The sequence below is a fragment of the Ascaphus truei genome, chromosome 2 (assembly GCF_040206685.1).
Source record: "Ascaphus truei isolate aAscTru1 chromosome 2, aAscTru1.hap1, whole genome shotgun sequence".
Lineage (NCBI taxonomy): Eukaryota > Metazoa > Chordata > Amphibia > Anura > Ascaphidae > Ascaphus > Ascaphus truei.
The window spans coordinates 223,189,879-223,213,970 of record NC_134484.1 but is presented as its reverse complement, the minus strand read 5'-3'; positions in this window follow the sequence as shown (position 1 = coordinate 223,213,970).

Genomic DNA, 24,092 nt, shown 5'->3' with positions numbered 1-24,092 from the left:
CTCTCTCTCTGCGCAAACATCGCCACATTAAAAATTATTTAAAATACATTTTTATTGATAGTGTACATGTGCAGGGGGTCTCCGGAGCTGAACCGCGTTGGTTTCAGGTCTGGGGACCCCCTGCTCCCCGAGATACAGCCCCCTTTATGAGGTGCCGGTATCCCTCTGCTTGGTTTAAAGGTCCCGATCACGTGATCGCGGCCTGTAAACCAAGCAGAGCAGAGGGATACCGGCACCCCCTAAAGGGGCCTGTATCTTGGGGAGCAGGGGGTCCCCAGACCTGAAACCAGTGCGGTTCTGCTCTGGAGACCCTCTGCACATGTACAGTATCAATAAAACACATACAGTATACCGTATAAATAAACACTCGTTCTTTACCTTAGCGGCTATGCGCTATGGTAAAGAAGCAGCATTTCTGTATTTTAATAATATTGTACAGTGAGCAGGGGGTTCCCTGAGCCAGAAATTAATGCTCAGGGACTCCCCCTGCTCCTGCTCACTATTATTAAAAATACAGAAATGCTGCTTCATTACCATAGCGGATAGCCGCTAAGGCAATGAAGGGGTTAACCCACCGTGCCCGCTTTATTGTGAGTAGTGGGGATGGGTGAGGGGGGTATTTGGCCCTTGATGTGAGTTTAGGACTTGCGGAAGGGTTGCGGGTGCACTTAACCCCTTCACGACCGTAGCAGTTAATACTGCTACGGTCATGAAGGGGTTAAGCCCTCCCGCTGCCCCCCGCAAGCCCTAAACAAGCACCGTTGGGGCTAATACCCCATTCACCCACCCCCGCTACCCACAATAAAAAAAATACACACACACAGCAGCCGCCAAAAAATAAATAAATAAATCTAAATAAATAAATGACAATAAATACATTTGAAATACATTTGTATTGATAGTGTAGATGTACAGGGGGTCTCCGGAGCTGAACCGCGTTTGTTTCAGGTCTGGGGACCCCCTGCTCCCCGAGATACAGCCTGCTTTAGGGGGTGCCGGTATCCCTCTGCTTGGTTTAAAGGGCCCGACCACGTGATCGCGGCCTGTAAACCAAGCAGAGCAGAGGGATACCGGCACCCCCTAAAGGGGCCTGTATCTCGGGGAGCAGGGGGTCCCCAGACCTGAAACCAGTGCGGTTCTGCTCTGGAGACCCTCTGCACATGTACAGTATCAATAAAACACATACAGTATACAGTATAAATAAACACTCGTTCTTTACCTTAGCGGCTATGCGCTATGGTAAAGAAGCAGCATTTCTGTATTTTAATAATATTGTACAGTGAGCAGGGGGTTCCCTGAGCCAGAAATTAATGCTCAGGGACCCCCCCTGCTCCTGCTCAATATTATTAAAAATACAGAAATGCTGCTTCATTACCATAGCGGATAGCCGATAAGGCAATGAAGGGGTTAACCCACGTGCCCGCTTTATTGTGCGTAGTGGGGATGGGTGAGGGGGGTATTTGGCCCTTGGTGTGAGTTTAGGACTTGCGGGGGGGTTGCGGGTGCACTTAACCCCTTCACGACCGTAGCAGTTAATACCGCTACGGTCATGAAGGGGTTAAGCCCTCCCGCTACCCCCCGCAAGCCCTAAACAAGCACCGTTGGGGCTAATACCCCATTCACCCACCCCCGCTACCCACAATAAAAAAAATACACACACACAGCAGCCGCCAAAAAATAAATAAATAAATCTAAATAAATAAATGACAATAAATACATTTGAAATACATTTTTATTGATAGTGTAGATGTGCAGGGGGTCTCCAGAGCTGAACCGCGTTGGTTTCAGGTCTGGGGACCCCCTGCTCCCCGAGATACAGCCCCCTTTAGGGGGTGCCGGTATCCCTCTGCTTGGTTTAAAGGGCCCGACCACGTGATCGCAGCCTGTAAACCAAGCAGTGCAGAGAGATACCGGCACCCCCTAAAGGGGCCTGTATCTCGGGGAGCAGGGGGTCCCCAGACCTGAAACCAGTGCGGTTCTGCTCTGGTGACCCTCTGCACATCTACACTATCAATAAAAATGTATTTTAAATGTATTTATTTATATTCATTTATTTATTTATTTATTTAGATTTATTTATTAATTGTGCTGCTGCTGCAAGTCCTAAACTCACACCAAGGGCCAATCACCCCCCTCACCCCCAATAAAAAAAATTCACGCACAGCAGCCCCACAATTAATAAATAAATCTAAATAAATAAATAAATACATGAAGAGAAATAAATATATACTGTATATATATACTGGATATATGTACAGTATATATATAATAACAATCCCTATACATATACAGTATATACTGTGTATATATATACTGTATACATATATATATATATATATAGATATATAGATATATATATAGATATATACAGTATACAGTATATATACACTGGCGACACACTTTATTCGAGCTTGGCTAGTCCCACGAATTCGGGTATACCTGGGTGTATTGAGGTTTGTGACTGTTTTCTGCCCGAGTGCATTGAGTTATTTTCCAAGCAGGGATTGAAGCATTTTATTCCCGCTGGCTGCAATACTGCACAGTATATATATATATACTGCATTACAATTCATGAATTTATGCCATCTGGTAGACACGCGAAGCATTGCAGCCTATTAAATCCTAATCATTATCATTTAACAGATCAGCCGCCCATCAGCCAGGCATGAACCCAGGCTGGGAAGGTAAATGCAATGGGGCTTGTCAGAGGTGAGGAGCGGCACATTCCAGGTATCTGCCAGGTACATACCGGGTATTTGCTCGAATAAAGTGTGTCGGTGCAGTACACACAGATGATGAACCAATATACAAATACATGTAGAATGGTTATCAAAATCATACTGTCCTACAAATAACGCTTCTCTATACAGACAATAATAATAATCCATTTAATAATCCTAACTGATTTTACAATATAAAACATAACATTCCAATCCACACAGTACATTGCATTTACATTGTATAAATGATGCATAAAATCTATGCACCATATACATTCTGCAAATGAATGTTAACAATATAATTGCAAGCTACTCTACCAGTAAATACAAACACTTCCAAACAAGTCAACTATTTTAACCAATCAAGTAAACAAAAATCAATATATACTGTAAGTACCAACCAGAAAACACAATTTAAAACCAAAGCTAACCCTTACAATACCAAGGATTACATCTATCGAATTGTAAAAAACCTTATACATTATACACAGCATTGCAATGTACATGATGAACAATGTACATGATAACCCTTCTACATTTATTTGTACTGTATATTGGTTTATCATGGGTGTGTATATAACGTGTGTATATATATATATATATAGATATATATATATATAGATATATATATATATATATATCTATATATATATATATCTATATATATATATATATATATAGTGTATATATCTCTCTCTCTTTCTCTCTGTCTCTCTGTATATATATATACAGTATATATATATATATATATAGTTGCATGATGAAGCCACAGTACAAATTCATGGGTGAAGGGTGGGTATCGGTCCTGTGTGTCTTAACCCCTTAATTACCTTTGCGGTTATTATCTGATAAGGTGTTTAAGGGGTTAATTGATATCTGAATGTAATTGCAATGTATTGGCTTTGTATTTGCTATGTATGTTGTGGACAAGACAAGGATTTTGCTGGCAACGAACACTTCGTATTGATGAGGTCAGTAGTACTTTATTTATTTGTATACTGTATGCTAGTTAATGTTTTTAATAATGGGCAATTAATCTATTATCCATATCTGGATAATAATTATTTTGCACATTATTGTACTGTAGGTGTTGGGGGGGAGGGTGTATGTATTGAATGTATAGGCCAGGTTTATTTTTTTTACATTCAGGGTTTGATTCTGTGGTTTTGCGTGGGGCCTCTGGAGACCACCTGTGGGTATCCTCGGGTATCCCAAGGGTATCAGGCTGGTGGTTCCACAGGTGACACATGCGGGGATGATGATGTGTGGTCCCACTTCTGTGGGGGCACCGCAGACCCGTAGTCTGCGGGGATGACGATGTGTGGTCCCACTTCTGTGGGGGCACCGCCGACCCGTAGGTGCGGGGATGATGATGTGTGGTCCCACTTCTGTGGGGGCACCGCGGACCCGTAGTGAGCACCCGTGAGTTCCCCAGACCCCCGAGGGAACAACCCGAGGCCTCGCAGACACCTGTGGGTTTGACCCAGGGCTCCCAGACATCCGCGGGCCTACCGTGGAGACCCAATTGTGGTGCTGGTAAACTGTAGGTCTGTCCAGGTGCCCTGCCAGCCCACCGGGGACTTGCGTGGGGCTGCGTTATGAACCCTGTATGTAAAAGGATAAATCTTGTATTTATGGAGGGGCACAGGGGGTGGGTAATGTATTTAATAAATATAATTCTGTTTATTGTGGGTCATTGTACTGTTTTTATTGTGGGTACTGGGGGTGGGGTGTTTCCCCAACGGTATGTGGGTAGGCCTCCCTTGTGGGTACTGACTGGGTGGTTAGGCCTCACGGGGGGGGGGTTAGTGTGGGAGGGTATGTAGGCATCCCGAGTGGTGGGTGAGGGTGGGTTAACCCCTTCATGACTGTAGCGGTTAATAACCGCTATGGTGATTAAGGGGTTAGGGGACATTACTTTGTATGTTTTAATTTTTGTGTCTGTTTTGCAGAAGCGGACGGGCCATGGCCAGGATGGGGGGGTAACGGTATGTGGGTAGGGGGTGAGGGTGGTTAGACCTCACAGTATGCACATTGGGTCCCCCCCCTCCCCACATTTACATACACTGCACTGACAGCAGGGAGGGAGATTTACTGGTAACAGAAACATCTCTCTGCCTTCAGTGTAATCTGTTTAAAGCCCCCTCCCCCCTAATGTGTGTTTCTGTAAAATCTCTCTCCCTTCAGTGTAATATGTTTAACAGAAACATTAGGGGGGAGGGGGCTTTAGGCCTTTACATCTCTCTCCCTTCAGTGTAATCTGTTTAACAGAAACATTAGGGGGGAGGGGGTTTTAGGCCTTTAGGCCTTTACATCTCTCTGCCTTCAGTGTAATCTGTTTAACAGAAACATTAGGGGGGAGGGGGCTTTAAACAGATTACACTGAAGGCAGGGAGATACAGGGAATGTACTGTATTGTTCATCATGTACATTGCAATGCTGTGTATAATGTTTAAGGTTTTTTACAATTAGATAGATGTAATCCTTGGTATTGTAAGGGTTAGCTTTGGTTTTAAATTGTGTTTTCTGGTTGGTACTTACAGTATATATTGATTTTTGATTACTTGATTGGTTAAAATAGTTGACTTGTTTGGAAGTGTTTGTATTTACTGGTAGAGTAGCTTGCAATTATATTGTTAACATTCATTTGCAGAATGTATATGGTGCATAGATTTTATGCATCATTTATACAATGTAAATGCAATGTACTGTGTGGATTGGAATGTTATGTTTTATATTGTAAAATCAGTTAGGATTATTAAATGGATTATTATTATTGTCTGTATAGAGAAGCGTTATTTGTAGGACAGTATGATTTTGATAACCATTCTACATGTATTTGTATATTGGTTCATCATCTGTGTGTATATATACTGTATACTGTATATATCTATATATATCTATATATATATATATATATATATATATATATATATATATATATATATATATGTATACAGTATATATATATATATATATATATATATATACAGTATATACTGTATATGTATAGGGATTGTTATTATATATATACTGTATATATATATAGTATATATATACAGTATATATTTATTTCTCTTCATGTATTTATTTATTTATTTATTTAGATTTATTTATTAATTGTGGGGCTGCTGTGCGTGAATTTTTTTTATTGGGGGTGAGGGGGGTGATTGGCCCTTGGTGTGAGTTTAGGACTTGCAGCAGCAGCACAATTAATAAATAAATTTAAATAAATAAATAAATAAATAAATGAATATAAATAAATACATTTAAAATACATTTTTATTGATAGTGTAGATGTGCAGAGGGTCTCCAGAGCAGAACCGCACTGGTTTCAGGTCTGGGGACCCCCTGCTCCCCGAGATAAAGGCCCCTTTAGGGGGTGCCGGTATCCCTCTGCTCTGCTTGGTTTACAGGCCGCGATCACGTGGTCGGGCCCTTTAAACCAAGCAGGGGGATACCGGCACCCCTAAAGGGGGCTGTATCTCAGGGAGCAGGGGGTCCCCAGACCTGAAACCAACGCGGTTCAGCTCCGGAGACCCCCTGCACATCTACACTATCAATAAAAATGTATTTCAAATGTATTTATTGTCATTTATTTATTTAGATTTATTTATTTATTTTTTGGCGGCTGCTGTGTGTGTGTATTTTTTTTATTGTGGGTAGCGGGGGTGGGTGAAGGGGGTATTAGCCCCAACGATGGTTGGGGAGGGCTTGCGGGGGGGGTAGCGGGACGGCTTAACCCCTTCATGACCATAGCGGTATTAACTGCTACGGTCGTGAAGGGGTTAAGTGCACCCGCAACCCCCCCGCAAGTCCTAAACTCACACCAAGGGCCAAATACCCCCCTCACCCATCCCCACTACACACAATAAAGCGGGCACGGTGGGTTAACCCCTTCATTGCCTTAGCGGCTATCTGCTATGGTAATGAAGCAGCATTTCTGTATTTTTAATAATATTGAACAGGAGCAGGGGGGGTCCCTGAGCATTAATTTCTGGCTCAGGGAACCCCCTGCTCACTGTACAATATTATTAAAATACAGAAATGCTGCTTCTTTACCATAGCGCATAGCCGCTAAGGTAAAGAACGAGTGTTTATTTATACTGTATACTGTATGTGTTTTATTGATACTGTACATGTGCAGAGGGTCTCCAGAGCAGAACAGCACTGGTTTCAGGTCTGGGGACCCCCTGCTCCCCGAGATACAGGCCCCTTTAAGGGGTGCCGGTATCCCTCTGCTCTGCTTGGTTTACAGGCCGCGATCACGTGGTCGGGCCCTTTAAACCAAGCAGAGGGATACCGGCACCCCCTAAAGGGGGCTGTATCTCGGGGAGCAGGGGGTCCCCAGACCTGACACCAACGCGGTTCAGCTCCGGAGACCCACTGCACATCTACACTATCAATAAAAATGTATTTCAAATGTATTTATTGTCATTTATTTATTTATTTATTTAGATTTATTTATTTATTTTTTGGCGGCTGCTGTGTGTGTGTATTTTTTTTATTGTGGGTAGCGGGGGTGGGTGAATGGGGTATTAGCCCCAACGGTGCTTGTTTAGGGCTTGCGGGGGGTAGCGGGAGGGCTTAACCCCTTCATGACCGTAGCGGTATTAACTGCTACGGTCGTGAAGGGGTTAAGTGCACCCGCAACCCCCTCGCAAGTCCTAAACTCACACCAAGGGCCAAATACCCCCCTCACCCATCCCCACTACACACAATAAAGCGGGCACGGTGGGTTAACCCCTTCATTGCCTTAGCGGCTATCCGCTATGGTAATGAAACAGCATTTCGGTATTTTTAATAATATTGAGCAGGAGCAGGAGGGGTCCCTGAGCATTAATTTCTGGCTCAGGGAACCCCCTGCTCACTGTACAATATTATTAAAATACAGAAATGCTGCTTCTTTACCATAGCGCATAGCCGCTAAGGTAAAGAACGAGTGTTTATTTATACTGGATACTGTATGTGTTTTATTGATACTGTACATGTGCAGAGGGTCTCCAGAGCAGAACCACACTGGTTTCAGGTCTGGGGACCCCCTGCTCCCCGAGATACAGGCCCCTTTAGGGGGTGCCGGTATCCCTCTGCTCTGCTTGGTTTACAGGCCGCGATCACGTGGTCGGGCCCTTTAAACCAAGCAGAGGGATACCTGCACCCCCTAAAGGGGGCTGTATCTCGGGGAGCAGGGGGTCCCCAGACCTGAAACCAACGCGGTTCAGCTCCGGAGACCCCCTGCACATGTACACTATCAATAAAAATGTATTTAAAATATTTTTTTATGTGCCGATGTTTGCGCAGAGAGAGAGCAGCTGATCTCTCTCTGCTGCAAACACATCTCGCCCCCGCCGCCCATACAGTAGTATCATTTATGTATGTGCATATACAGTACTGTATGTGTACAGTACTGTATGTTAGGGCTTATAGGGGTTGTTGTTATACAGTATATATATATATACAGTATATATACTGCATTACAATTCATTATAGGGGACGGCTTCAAAGAGAACAACTCGCAAGCGCCCCCATGTGTATTTACACGGCATTGCAGTATTGCAACCAGCCGGAATAAAATGCTTAAATCCCTGCCGGGAAAATAGCGCAATGCACTCCGGCAGAAAACGATCAGAAACCTGAATACACCCGGGTATACCCGAATTCGCGGGATTAGCCGAGCGAGAATAAAGTGTGTCGGTACTGTATCTTGTATATATGTACATCTTTTCACAGAGTATCAATATATTTTTTAACTCTATATAGATGTTTGGTTTATATGTGTCTCTTCTGTAATCAATTGTTTTTTGTCAATATTAATTATTATTGATTATTTTTTGTATTATATATATGTATTATGTATTATGGGGGATTTACCCTTAACTAGTACTTACTTATATTCAATTGATTATGCTGCTTATTTGTCTTTATTATTACTGTGGGATTTTCTTGGACTGATTGAATCAATTATATTATAGCATTATGTACTTAACATACTTATTATTATGCTGTAATATATTGAATGCACTTTAATATATCATCATTGATTTAGCCATCATCTTTCCAAGAGACTTTTACATGTATCCTCAGATAAATTGTTGATTATTTGTATTTGTTTTTATATATACCATCATTGATAGTCTGATTATCATCTCGATTTCCGGGGTATTTGTACATGGTTCCCTTCATTGTATATATTTTATTCTTTATCCATTACTCACCAGATAGTGACGCGACTTAGTCATCACTATGACAACCAGATATGTTTGTAAACATCAGTCTGCGGGTCACATCCCGCTACGTCATTTCCAGTATATAGACTTCCGGTATACAGTTGCGTCACTTCCGTGTATGGATGACGCTGTTGTGTGTCATTTCTGGCATACAGCATGGGTTATAAGAAGGGATACCTTGTATATCATTTACACTCTCTGACGAAGCGCCGAATAGGCGTGAAACGCGTAAGAGCTTTCCTTTCACTCCTGTCTGCACCATGTTGTTCCAATAAAGAAGTTTTTTATTCATCGGCTGGTATCCTGCAATGTTCTTTCCGCTACGGCTGTGCTCTGCATCACCTCATCTTGTGGATGTTCTACGTTCTACTGACTATAGCAGATGCACGCCAACTGAAGAACCGCAGGATGATTTAATGTGAGTTAATTATTGCTTACTGGGAGGTACATATTAGGTGGATGGCAGCGTTACAGACACTGTCCTCATTGGGAGTGATGTAGTGGAGCCAATCAATCTCCATTCACAACACTCACCAGGACGTTTTATATTTGTCTGTTCATAGCGCTTACCTATATACCCCAGCACTCACTTTATTTATATCTTTTCCTGCCTGACATTACCCTTCAATAAAGATTACTACGTTCATTGGTCTTATTAAGACTTATTACTTACAGTGATTTGAGCACTATTCTGGAACTTTGTTCTATTACCCTGTATTGCAGAATAGGGAAGATTATGTGGTGGAAGCCTATCGCCTTTTAGACAATGATGCATTTTATATCGTATTGGATCAGGATCCGATGGTAGATTATCAAAAAAAAGTTTAAAATATTGCTATTAGAGGCACAATCTTTGAGTATAATTAATACAATGGAATTTGATTTTTTGTACAAACGGTATCCTAGAACACCAGTATTCTACCATATACCCAAAATTCATAAGGATTCAAAAATACCACCTGGTAGACCGATTGTGTCGTGGGTGGAGTCAATGATGTCCAGCGTGTCACAATATGTAGATTATTATCTACAGCCAATTGTGGCAAAACAGAGATCATATATTAGGGACACGCTGCACGTCATTGACTCCATCTCTGAAATTCCATGGAAGTCCACATACATTTGGACCACATGTGATGTGACCTCTTTATATACGTGCATAGATCACGAAAAAGGAATACAATCGGTCAAACATTTTTTGCAGATGGAGACACAATTAGACTCTATTCAAAGAGAATTTATCACAAAAGCCATACATTTTATTTTGGAGCACAATTAATTTTTATTTGAAGATAATTATTATTTACAGGTCTGTGGGATGGCCATGGGCACCAGATTTGCCCCAAACTATGTGAACCTATACATGGGACTGTGGGAGAGTACCCATGTGTGGGGGAATGCTAGGCTGGGGGCTGGACTGGTGTTCTATGGCCGTTACATAGACGATCTTTTATTTATATGGGATGGAGAGGAACAAGACCTGGTGGACATTTTTCAGACATTTAACACTAATAACATGGGATTAAAATTCACATTTGAAATAAACAAACACATTATCAACTTTCTTGATTTAGAATTAAGTACCCATTTGAAGAATACGATCATAACTAAAACTTTTTTTAAAAAGTAGCCACTTAAATTTATTTACATAACACTAGTAACCATTATAACAGCTGGTTGGAGAACATCCCCAGGGGCCAATTTCTCAGAGTCAGGAGAAATTGTTCTCTTGACTCTGACTACGTGGCCCAGGGGGATAGTCTCATTGACAAATTTGTGACTAAAGGGTACAATAGAAATACTGTACAAGAGACTTTTAGACAAATAGGGCTATTAGATAGGAAAGTACTTTTAGAGAAGTCCAAATTGAAAATTAAAAATAAAAATAGCAAATATAGCGATACAACAACTAATAATAACTTTGTCACTTTGTTTTATTACGCAATACAACCATGCTTTCTCTAAAATCAAATCCATATTAAATTCACATCGGAACATCTTGCTAAATGATCCAATCATCGGTAATAGATTACCTTCTAGGACGCCGGTTGTGTTCCAAATAGCTAGAAACATCAAGTCTCTATTGGCACCTAGTAGACTAAAGGCTGTTGATCCGAAATTGATGATAAAAAAGAAACAACAAATTAATGGTAATTTTTTATGTAAACGCACGAGATATTTAACTTGTGAACGTCTGAAAAAATCAAATTCCATCTCATCACATTCAAACGGTTCAATGCATCCAGTCAAAGGCACATTGATTGTCTAACATCCTTTGTGGCTTATGCCATTTCATGCCCATGTGGTGTTCAATACATCGGAAAGACAGCACGCCCTTTAAGCACACGGTTCTTAGAACACCGGAGAAACATTGTACATGGGTTACAAACTCGTATCTTGTCTCGCCACTATAAATTCAAACATAATCAAGATCCTACATCACTGGTAGTGATGGGTGTTGAAGCCATTAATTCAAATGTATTAAGTGGTGATAGGCATAAACTCTTAAATCTATGGGAGACTTATTGGATTTACATTTTGGGGACATTGATTCCAGGTGGCTTAAATGATTGCATTGACATCAGCACAGAAGTGTACATAGCACTATTTCCCAAAAGTGGTGAAATGACATGGAGGTCTGGGTTGGACATGTCACATGTCCCCTCCGTGCCTGTCTCATGAGGGTTCCATCTCGCATATCTTTTCAGAATCTATTATTCTTTTTATGAATTTCACATTTTTTTTAACACATACATTATATTTAACTTAATATTAATTAAAATATTATAGATAGATACATATCTCTTCACTTATTCACAAATAAATGTATTTATATACTAAGTATCACATATCACAGTTATAACTAAAGCACACATGCATAATATTTTATGATCCCTTCCAGCAGTGATTTGTTGAGTGGGCTGTTTAGTACAGTCTGGACAGCATTGCTTTGCTGGTGACCTCGGATAAAAATCCTCAATTTCATTCACTTCTTTCTTTTCTCCGTTTTCCTTTCCTCTTCCTCCTTCCTCCAAATTCCCCCCTTTCCCTCCCCTTTCTTGTTTTTTCTCTCTGTCAAAAGATAAAAAGATATTCATTTTAGATCTTACAAGACCATATATTTTATCTCTTTCATATTTTGTTTTCTCAAAAATCTTAATAAAATCAAATATAACATCTAATAATATATTTAAAATATTATCTAATTTCCTTACTATAATATGGTTCCTGTATTGGGATTATATATGCACATTAAATATAGATAAGAATAAAGTATCCATGCAAATGACCATTAATTAATTATAAACTTAATTTTTCATCTGCAATAATAGCCATACTAATGTTTGACGTATGTAGGTTAATTAATTAATGATCAAATCTTAGTTGGCTGTTCCAATTTGATTTTCTCATACAAGCCCTTTCAAATGAGTCATTTATTGACTGCTATAAAGATATTTTAATCAAATATATGAGTTGACCAAATTGAACAATATATTTAATATTTAATACAAATGTTTGATTTTCCTATTATATTTTATATTTTATGTTTATATTTCATTTCAGTCCTCCTTCTTCTCTTCCTTTCTTTCTCTCAATTTACATGCTATGACTACTATAAGTAGTTTTGTATGTGTGTGGTTGTATATTGTTATATCTATATACTAATACATACATAAGAGTATTTTTATATACTCTATTCCACTCTAGTATTATAGAACACAGTATTTAGCAGTTGAGTATCTAAATGGTATTTAATTAACAAATAATATATAGATACACTCACACACATGAGAGAGAGAGAAATATTATGATTTTTTTTAAATGGAGTTATTGTTATACATTTTCCACATTTATTTACTGTTTGGTTACATAATGATATGTTTTATTAACTTGCTATGCTTGCATTAGATAAGTTCTAATTTTTGTTGTTATATAACATTGTTGTATATCTGATCAGTACAAGTTTTTTGCTGTATACAAAGTGTTAATGTAATACAAGCTATCTCCAACTGTTATTAATCGAGCCAATAAGCTAGATCCTTTCTGATTGGATTGTTTTAATTATATATACTAATGATATTACATCTAAGAACCATCCCCTGATGAAATCACGTAATGTGAAGAAACGCGTAGGGTGTATGTCGCGTTGTTAATGGGGGTACTCACTTTTGCATCCTGGACTCGTAAGACGCCTTAGGCAGCAATTTCCAGCTCGCACGCAGTACACGGTTCTGCCCGGAACTAGATACACGCTTGTTTTGTTTCCAGAGGACAATTTGAACAACAGTGTCGCTTCCTGAGTTCCTGCTGGACAGAGACCCATAGGAGCACGGCGATCCCATGTGGTGAAGATACCGAGTGAGCTGAGTAGCTGAACCCTCGTCTGGTGCATGAGTATACCTCATAAAACATTGTTTTTACTTTGTTGTTTGTGAGGTAGCATTTTGTTGGATTTTTAGGGATAATAAATGTGTATTTTTTTGGACATATTGCAGAAGGATCGGGCGCTTTCTTTTTGTGTTTTTTGTACAGATTGACTTGGAATTCGTTTGTTCTCTTTGGAAGGCAGCCGGATCCTGTTTGCAGCAAGATCAAATGACTGATCCATTCATTTTTGGACTTTCAATACTGGTCTATGCATTTGTATCCACAATTTTATTGATTTTTTTATTGTTTTTTATTTGTTATTATCCCTTGTCCCTTGTCCTATCTATTCATTTGGCCATATACATTTTGATTTAGCATTGTATATACAGTATATGTTAACTACATCTAGACATACACACATATTTGTAATTAATACACCATTTATTATCTAGTTTGCTCTATCATCATCTAGTAATTATGTCATCATTCCAATAGCCCGTATTTTTTGGGCAATTTCTATATTTCTATATTATTTAGACATATGTGTAACATTTAGCTAAGGATCTATATCCACTTATAGGCGCAGTCTTGTTTGTATTATATATATATATATATATATATATATATTTATAGTGTTCGACAAATACGCATAACCGCACGCCCGTGACGAGTGGATTTAGGCCGCTGGCGACCCGTGCAGCGGCTCTATGAATTCCCCTGCTTTTTAAAATAAATAAATAAATAATCACCCTCCCTGATTGGGCTGACGTGGGAAAGAGGGCTGCCTGGCAGCTCTGGGTTAGCCCCTTCCCCCGATCTTCTTCCCCCCTTGCCCCTGATCTCCTCCTGCCCCTGATCTCCTCCCCCCCTGTCCCCCGATCTCCTCCCCCACTGCCCCCAATCCCCGCTTGCTGCCTGGGGCGGGATGTAGGCTGGGAGGGTCCCCGCTTGCTGCCCAGGGCAGGAGGTAGACTGGGGGGGTTCCCGCTTTCTGCCCGGGGCAGGAGGTAGGCTGAGGCGGGTCCCCGCTTGATGCCCGGGGTGGGAGGTAGGCTGAGGGGGGTCCACGCTTGTTTCCTATGGCATGAGATAGGCTGCGGCAGTGTCCACCTCTGGAGGGGGGGGGGGGTGGCGGTGTCTGCCTCTGGAGGGGGTGCGGCGTCTGCTTCAGGGGGGGGGTGCAGCTGCGGCATCTGCCTCGTGTCACACACACAGGCAGGTAGAAGAGCTGCCGAGGAGGACAAGTGTAGAGAGGAGAGCACCGGGCAGGTAATTACAGCGAGGACCCCGGGGAAATCAAAACCTCAGTACCTGACTCGTGTGCAACATCCCGTGAGTGTGTGTGTGTGTGTGTGTGAGTGTGTGTGTGAGTATGTGTGTGTCTGTGAGTGTGTCTGTGAGTGTGTGTGTGTGTGTGTGTGTGTGTGTGTGTGTGTGTGTGTGTGTGTGTGTGTGTGTGTGTGTGTGTGTGTGTGTGTGTGTGTGTGTGTGTGTCTGTGAGTGAATGTGTGTGTCTGAGAGTGAGTGTCTGTGTCTGTGAGTGTGTGTGTATGTGAGTGTGTGTGTCTGTGAGTGTGTCGCCCTCACCCTCTCCCTGTCGTCCTCACTCTCTCCCTGTCATCCTCACCCTATCCCTGTCGCACTCACCCTCTCCCTGTTGCCCTCACCCTCTCCCTGTCACCCTCACTCTCTCCCTGTCGCCCTCACCCTCTCCCTGTCACCCTCACCCTTTCCCTGTCGCCCTCACCCTTTTGCTGTTGCCCTCACCATTTCCCTGTCGCCCTCTCCCTCTCTCTGTTGCCCTGTCTCTGTTGCCCTCTCCCTCTCTCTGTTGCCCTCTCCTTCTCTCTGTCGCCCTCTCCCTCTCTCTGTCGCCCTCTCCCTCTCTGTCGCACTGTCCCTCTCTCTCTGTCGCACTCTCTGTCTCTCTCTCTCTCTCTCACTCTCTCTCTGTCGCACTCTCTCTCTCTCTCTCTCGCTCTTTGTGTCTCTCTCTCTCTCTGTCACTCTCTCTCTCTGTCGCTCTCTCTCTCTCTGTCGCTCTCTCTGTGTCTCTCTCTCTCTGTGTTTCTCCCTCTCTCTCTGTGTTTCTCTCTCTCTCTCTTTGTCTCTCTCTGTCTCTCTCTCTCTCTGTGTGTGTCTTTCTCTCTCTTTCTCTCTCTCTCTCTCTGTGTCTCTGTGTGTGTGTGTGCCACTCTGTGTGTGTGTCTCTCTCTCTGTCTCTCTCTCTCTGTCTCTCTCTCTGCCTCTCTCTCTGCCTCTCTCTCTGTCTCTCTCTCTCACCCACTCTCTCTCACCCACTCTCTCTGTCGCACTCTCCCTCTCTCTGTGTCGCACTCTCCCTCTCTCTCTTTCGCACTCTCCCTCTCTCTCTGTCGCACTCTCCCTCTCTCTCTCTGTCGCACTCTCTCTCTCTCTGTCACACTCTCTCTATCTCTCTTGCACTCTCTCTCTCTGTTGCTCTCTCTGTCATTCTCTCTCTCTGTCGCTCTCTCTCCCTGTCTCTGTCGCTATCTCTCTCTCTCTGTCGCACTCTCTCTGTCGCTCTCTCTCTGTCGCTCTCTCTGCCTCTCTTTCTCTCTCTGTGTCTCCTTCTCTCTCTGTATCTCTCTCTCTCTCTCTCTCTCTCTCTCTCTCTCTGTCTTTCTCTCTCTCTGTGTCTCTCCTTGTCTCTCTCTCTCTCTGTGTGTCACTGTGTGTGTGTGTGTGTGTGTGTGTGTGTGTGTGTGTGTGTGTGTGTGTGTGTGTGTGTGTGTGTGTGTGTGTGTGTGTGTGTGTGTGTGCCACTCTGTGTGTGTGTGTGTGTCTCTCTCTCTCTCTCTGTCTCTCTCTCTGTCTCTCTCTCTGTCTCTCTGTCTCTCTGCCTCTCTCTCTCTGCCTCTCTCTCTCTGTCTCTCTCTCTGTCTCTCTCTCTCACCCACACTCTCTCTGTCTGTATCTCACCCACACTCTCTCTCTCTCACACTCTGGATCTCTTATTTACCCTATATATCTTAACTGCCCTATACCTACACTGAAATAACCTATACTGCTTTCTTCCAGATCTAACTCTAGAGCTTCATACGGAAGACATCGGAATCCCCCCTAATCCAGAAGACAGGTAGGGAACACCTCCCCTTCAATGTATAACATTGCGGGAATGAGGGTACCTAGACATTGAGGGAGTGTGGATCAGGTAAGATCCCATGTGGGATTGCTGCTTTAGATATTGTGAAGCGGGGGCGTCCAGGCACTACAGTAGTTATGGGGTTCAGGAAACTAGTCATTCACATCTGGCTTTTTTTTCTAAATTCGACATTTACACACACATACACACATACACACATACACACATACACACACACACAAATAACAAGGACTAATTGTAGTATAATGTAATACAATAAATAAACTAATGTCAAAAACGAATGTTGTTCTTACTAGGAATTTATTATTTTTTTTTTAAAAAGTGGGGCTGGGGATGGGACGAAGGGCGGGGCTAGTTGGCGCGTAGATTTTTTGTTCGGCGAGTAGATTTTTGGGTGATTTTTCGACCACTGTATATATATATATATATATATATATATATATATATATAAAGAATATACGTTACCATCCGAGGACTGATAAAGTAAAGACAGCACATAGTTGGAAGATGACAACATCACAGATAACGTTTCCACCACACAGGGAACCAGTGCAAGCCAGCGACTACAACAAGCTGAAGGACGAAATTCTGGCATGCCTGGGAGTGACCGCTGCTGTACGGGCTCAAAGGTTCCACTTATGGTCGTATTCTCCTGACAAGGCTGCAAGATCCCAAATGTTTGACCTCATAAACCGTGCCCGATAGTTGCTTCAATCTGAGGTTAACTCGGCCAGCCACATTGTGGTGCTTTTAGTGGTGGACCGCTTTCTGCAGGGCCTTCCTGCTACCCAGCGTCGGTGGGTCAGCTAAAGTGACCGCCATACAGCAGACCAGCTCATTGCTTTGGTGGAGAGACATGTCTCTGCATGAGAACTAATACGCCCTGCTCCAGCTCAACAAACCCACAATTCCAAGGCCCATGATCCTGCAAGACCTGGTAAGACTATTCGGGGTTTAAGGGAAACTGGAGAAAACAGGGCTATTACCAAGATTCCAGATGTAATCGATGCATTCAGATGTAATCGATCTGGAAAAGGAACTTATTGGGGGTCATATTATGTTATAAAATGTTTTAAATGTAATGAGGTTGGTCATACAGTCAAGGACTTCCCATTTAAAGAAGAAACCATGGAATTCAATGTGGGTGAAAAGGTTTGACCATAATCATTTTGAGAATGTGTTGGATCTACTAATAATGATGGTGGTAATAGTTTTCATTTGAGTAAGTGAAGGTGAATGGGAAAATGTCTAGAGCACTGCTTGATTCAGGAAGTATGGTCACATTAGTAGCAAAGCATGTAATACCTAACGTTAGCATAGATAATATACAGAAGATGGAAATTATTTGCATCCATGGTGATAAAGGGGAATATCCAACATCTGAGGTAAATATTGGAACCCAGTGTGGTACCCTAAATTACTGGGTGGGGTAGTCCCCAGATTAGCCCATGATGTGGTACTCTGTAGATATTTCCCCAACTTTCTAGAGTTGTGGTCATTAACAGAGAAGCCAGCCCAAGGCTCATCGGAAAAGAGTCAAACTAGTGAGGAACATGTATTCCCGTTTTCTGAGGTTGATTTGGAGAGTGACCAGGGTTATAATGGGGAAGAGAAACATCAAAATGACTGCCCTTTGCCGGTGTTAGTATGGGAAAACCCTGTTGACAGCAGTGAAAAGCCTATTACTAGCACAGAGGAGGAGGAGGATTTTCTGGACTTGGGGGGTCAGTCCTATTAATTTTAAGAGCGCCCAATGGGAAGATCCTACTCTAGTCGCTGCTAGAGATAATGCCATGGTTGTGAATGGGGTTGCTATGCAGCCAGAAAATGGGTTGCCTAATCCCTACTTTGAAGTGAGAAATGACCTAATTTATAGAGTAGGGAAAACAGACTCGGCTATCACTAAGCAGTTGCTGGTTCCCCCGGCTTTCCGTTACACTGGACTAAACCTTGCATATAGCCACATACTGGGAGGACACCTGGGAGTTGAGAAAACAAGAGATAGAATCCTTAGGGGTTTTTACTGGCCTGGGGTGCTTGCTGCAATAACAAACTATTGCTCCTCATGCTCGGATTGCCAGCGCACAGCCCCTTTCAAGGCTTTCTGTAGCCCCCTAGTGCCCCTACCTATAATTGATGTACCTTTTGAATGGATAGCTATGGACTTGGTGGGCCCTCTGGTAAAATCCGCTAGAGAGCATCAGTATATACTGGTTATTCTGGACTATGCAACCCGCTATCCAAAGGCAATACCCCAATGTAATACTTCTGCAAAAACCATAGCAAAGGAGTTAATGCTAATGTTTAGCAGGGTGTGTATTCCCAAGGTAATCCTGTCAGACCATGGAACCCCTTTTATGTCTAGGGTCACAAAATAATTGTGCAAGTGTCTTCAAGAGAAACAAATTACAGTAGGACCTCAGTATATCATCCCCAGACTCATGGCTTAGTGGAAAGATTTAATAAAACCCTTAAGAGTATTCTACGGAAGGTAATTGACACAGATGGGAAAAATTGGGACTTTTTGTTACCCTACTTAATGTTCTCAATTAGGGAAGTGCCCCAAGCCTCTACAGGGTTTTCCCCTTTGAACTAGTGTATGGGCGATATCCTCGAGGATTACTAGATATAGCTAAAGAGACCTGGGAGCAGCAGACAACACCCCATCGTAGTGTGATTGAACATATATCTCAGATGCAGGATCAAATAACAACTATCACGCCTATAGTCAGGGAACATATGCAAAAAGCCCAGGAAGCGCAGAAAAACAGCTATAACCTGAGTGCTAGGATCAAAGTGTTTCAACCAGGTAATAGGGTATTAGTGATGGTCCCTACAGTGGAGAACAAGTTTCTTGCAATGTTCATGGTCCAGATGAAATCATTGAGAAAGTGGGTGTTGTTAATTACAAAGTAAGGCAGTAAGGAAGAAGAAAACCGGAGCAATTGTATCATATAAACTTGTTAAAACTTTGGAAGAATAGGGAAGTCCTGGTTGCTTTAAAGCCCTTAGAACTTCTCATTACTGATCATGAGGTAAACATACCAGACACATTGCCTGTACATCAGAAACAAGAGGTATGGGATTTTATCAGGAGAAATTGGGATGTTTTCTCTGTGTCCCCAGGGAAAACTAATGTCATTAAACATGACATAATTACAGAACCAGGAAAAAAGGTTAATCTTAAACCCTATAAGATTCCTGAAGCCAGAAGGGAGGCTATAAACTTGGAGGTGGAAAAGATGTTAAACCTTGGAGTAATCGAAGAGTCACATAGTGGGGAGTTACATTGTGCTGTTTCCAAAACCTGATGGCACTTTAAGATTTTGCAATGACTATCGCAAGTTAAATTGCGTTTCTAAATTTGACTCATAACCAATGCCTAGGGTTGATGAGGTAATAGAGAGACTGGGCAAAGCATGTTACCTGACAACTCTAGATCTAACAAAAGGTTATTGGCAGGTCCCTCTCACTGAACAGGCAAAATAGAAAACTGTTTTATCAACACCCAAAGGCCTGTTTCAGTATACAGTATTACCATTCAGGCTACATGGTGCCCCTGCCACATTCCAAAGAATGATGGACATGGTTCTAAAACCCCATACTAGATATGTGGCAGCATACCTGGATGATGTTGTTATCCACAGTGAAGCCTGGGAGTCCCATCTCCCAAAGGTTCAAGCAGTAATAATTCCATTTGTGCCGTTGGTTTAACTGCTAATCCTCCCAAGTGTACCATTGGACTGGAGGCGCGTTTATCACATAAAAGGGACTTCGTCAGGGAATATTGCTTTTATGTGAAGAAATGCGTAGGGTTGATGATGTCATCAAGTGTGGGTGCATGTACACAGAGTCCTGGGCGTCCCTGCGATCCTGCTAGCTGTAATTCCAAGTGCTGGCAACTATTCTATGCAGGAGCAGAGACGTGGAGGTACTGATACTCAGTGATTTGGCACCAACTCGTGACAGGAGTTGGTGGTGGCTACAATGTTGTGCAGATGTACCCTGCCTACCTGGGACTACCCCCGCAGATGACTACACACAGAGATTTCTCTCCCACGTATGTTTGCTTTTTTTAATCCTGTAAGTGCATTGCCTTTGGGCTGCAGTTTTTTTAATAAATGTACTCTATTGTTTAAACAGTTCTGTGCTATGGAGCTTGCGCTTCTGTTTGTTTTTTGTTCATATATATATATATATATATATTTGTTGCTTGGAGTGCTGGCTGTTGCTTATTGTTGTACAAACATATATACTGTATATATATATATATATATATATATATATATATCCAAAGAGAATGACCTAGGTGCAAATGGAGACAAGAAAAAACAAACATAGGGTAGTATGTTCTAACAAATAAACCGCCAGAAGGTATAATATGCACTCACAGCGTATAGGATAATATCAAGCCTTGTATCCACTCTGGGATCTGGAACAATTAAATGATGAGTCTGGAACAGCTGGTCATCCACAGCAATTGCAATCTCGAGCAAAGATACCCATGCAGGAAGAGAGATAGAACACAAATAGCGTAACACAGTTTATTAAAATTATTAATAAAAAATGACTATAAGTAAAAGACTCACATTCTGTGAGATATCATAAAACTTTTGAGAATTCTGAGCATCTCACACTCATTGGAAAAGGGTAGTAACACTATGCAGATTTCTTCAACAGTCCTTAGTCTGTAGATTTGTAACCAATAGGGAAATGAGTCCAGGTTGTAAATAGCACACACTCTTAGTGTCTCTACTGTTCCACACAGTCTCCTTGTGTGAGCTGTCTCTTTCCGTGGTTATCAACCTACATAGGTCTATCTCACTGCACCTAATGTGCATATAGTACTCACGGTACTTAAAGGTAGGTGCTGTCCGGTTTCACATATAGAGAGTTCTTTCTGTTTTCCCACGAAGAGTTCTCAATCTTCCTCCGGTCACCCACGTCTCCTGGGGACGCTCCGTGCCACGTGACGACGCGGTGACGTCACTCCCTCTCGCGAGAGTTCGTCCGGTGGGCTGTGGGAGCGGGGCCTCAATCCTCTGCGCTGCTAGTCTTCCTGCAGGCAAATAATGGGACAAACGGCCACCGGCACCTCTTGGCTGCTGTCTGCTGCTACTCCTGCTGAATCCACTGTGTTCACTGTCTGTAAACCACGCCCTACGCGTTTCTCCGTTAGGCTTCGTCAGGGGCTGATTCTGCTCTCTGTCCCTCATCTAGGGTTATATACCCTCCTCCATTATGCAATTGGTTAATTAAAAAAAAATCAATTAATTAAAGAATTTTTTCCATAATACATTGGCTCTATGGTTTTAATATATATAATGCATAGCTAAACAATTGATTACTTTTAGGTACCATTTATACTACTACCATACTGTGTAGCCTTTGATGATTAAATGATGAATAACCAAGTATAAGCAAGAGCAAATTTAAATATGTAGTCACCCTCTAATTTAATACATAATTGGTATATTGATCAACCTAAACAAAATAGACAAATAATACATATTACATTGTATAATTATGCTTAATATACAGACACATTATATGGGTTCTAAACATTTATACCTCTATCTAATAGTTGCTTAGACACCATTCCATAAAGGATTTGATGACTAATCAATAGTGTGTATAGATTTGTTGTAAAGTGGGGGAATATACTATTTCTAACCTTCGTGTTGCAGAATTTTGTCACGGCTACATGTTACATAGCCGATTAATGGTTTATGGTATTATATATATTTATGGTATTTATATATATATATATATATACACACCTTACTATCAACACATACAGTACATACATACATACATACATACATACATACATACATACATACATACATACATACATACATACATACATACATACACTACTATTACATTTGTGGTATGACAGATCTGATGTATCTCCCAAAATTGTTTTGATGATAAAACTACATTGGGCAACACATGACTGTATAACTACTTAATAATTATTCATGTAGACACAGATACCTACAAGTGTACATCCAGTGTAACTGCACATTTATTTATATGGTGATCCATGATGGGGTACAACTTCTCTTCATAAGAGTACAAATGCTGGAGGACCGCCTCCTGTTCCACATGTGTGTCGACCAGCCTTTGACATCTTTCTTTTAAGTCATCGTTTTATGTCTCAAAAACGTTTTTTGCATATCTCGGGTGTTCGTCTTAGTTGTCCAGATGCACTGACAGATATGCAGATCTGGGACCACATATTGCATTTTTGACTGCTTATGTGTGTATATATGTATATGTTGCTGTGTATATATATGTAAAAATGTATTAATACATGACTAAAGGTTACTGAACATTTAACTGTTGATTTCAACATTTCGACTAATATATTAACTATTTTACCATAGGAAAGGGATGTTGGAACAGATAATGAGTATTTGTGTCACCACCAAAATGTACATGTAATTACAGACACCCATTAATCTATGTAATATGCACATACGTGACTGTGACGATGAGGGTGTAACCAGGCTTTATAATAAAGGTTAAGCCCACTTGGTTGCCCCTGAAATGTATTTTGGGGTCCTAGAGAGTCAACTCTTTGACCCGTGTATTGTACATGCTTTAATGTGACTGTGTGCAAGTTATGCGACAATAAAGATGTTTCTGTGTTTTGCCTTTCCTGGGGTGCTGGGACCAGGAGATTTCCCCAAACGTTGGATCCGGGAATCGAGTGAGATTCTCAGATACAGGAAAGCACATTACTCCAGTCAAACTCTAACTCTAAAAGCGCTATTATGAATCACCGACAGGATTCCTGCTGCAGCATCTTCCAGACAAGGTAAACTGGCATGACGGGGTTAATGTATACCTGCAGCCATCCAGGGGTCCCTAGTATAACAGGGGGTCCCTAATATAAGGAGGGATACCCAGATACATGCCCCGGTTCCCTGAACCTGGTATAGGGCTTCAGCGGCTGTTCCAGCTTTGTGATAAAGCTGAGCAGGATTTATTGTGTTAACAAAGTTTTAAAGTTATTTCTAAAGTGTGCCAAGAATGAGGCTAGTGAGTGTAGGCAAGTTATACTCTCACTCAATCCCTGACACCAGAATAGGAACTTATATATTTCATCACACAAAAGACAGAACCTTTTATTAAAATAATTATATTTAATAGGTATATGTACTGATGAACCTGTAAATGAACTGTGGGATTTCCAAGTCATGGATTCCGAGAGACAAAATGGCTACCAAGCTTGGTGACTATGCGTCTATGCAGTGTCAGGACTTGAAAGCGTCAGGGATGCCAAGGTGTTAGAACAGGAGGGGTACTGCAGTTCTGCTTGAGTACCCACATCCTGGGCTAACACAGGACTATCCGGCCACCATTTGCCAGAACCCAGACTCTGTGGAGCCTGGACAGCAGGTGGACTCAGTATGCAAAGAGGCAGAGGTGCCAGGTTGGCGTATGCCCCTTTCAGACTGAAAAAAGGTGCCCTCCCGGCTTTACAATACTGGCAAATCGGTGATTGGCTGGCAGGAGAATTCAAACGCTCTGACAGGCTGTAGATGTTGGTGAAGGAGACCCTGAACCCCATAAGGGGACTTGCAGCCAATGAGGAGCGCAGATTCCAAGTGCCAAACCAACGGGGGCAAATTCAAAGAT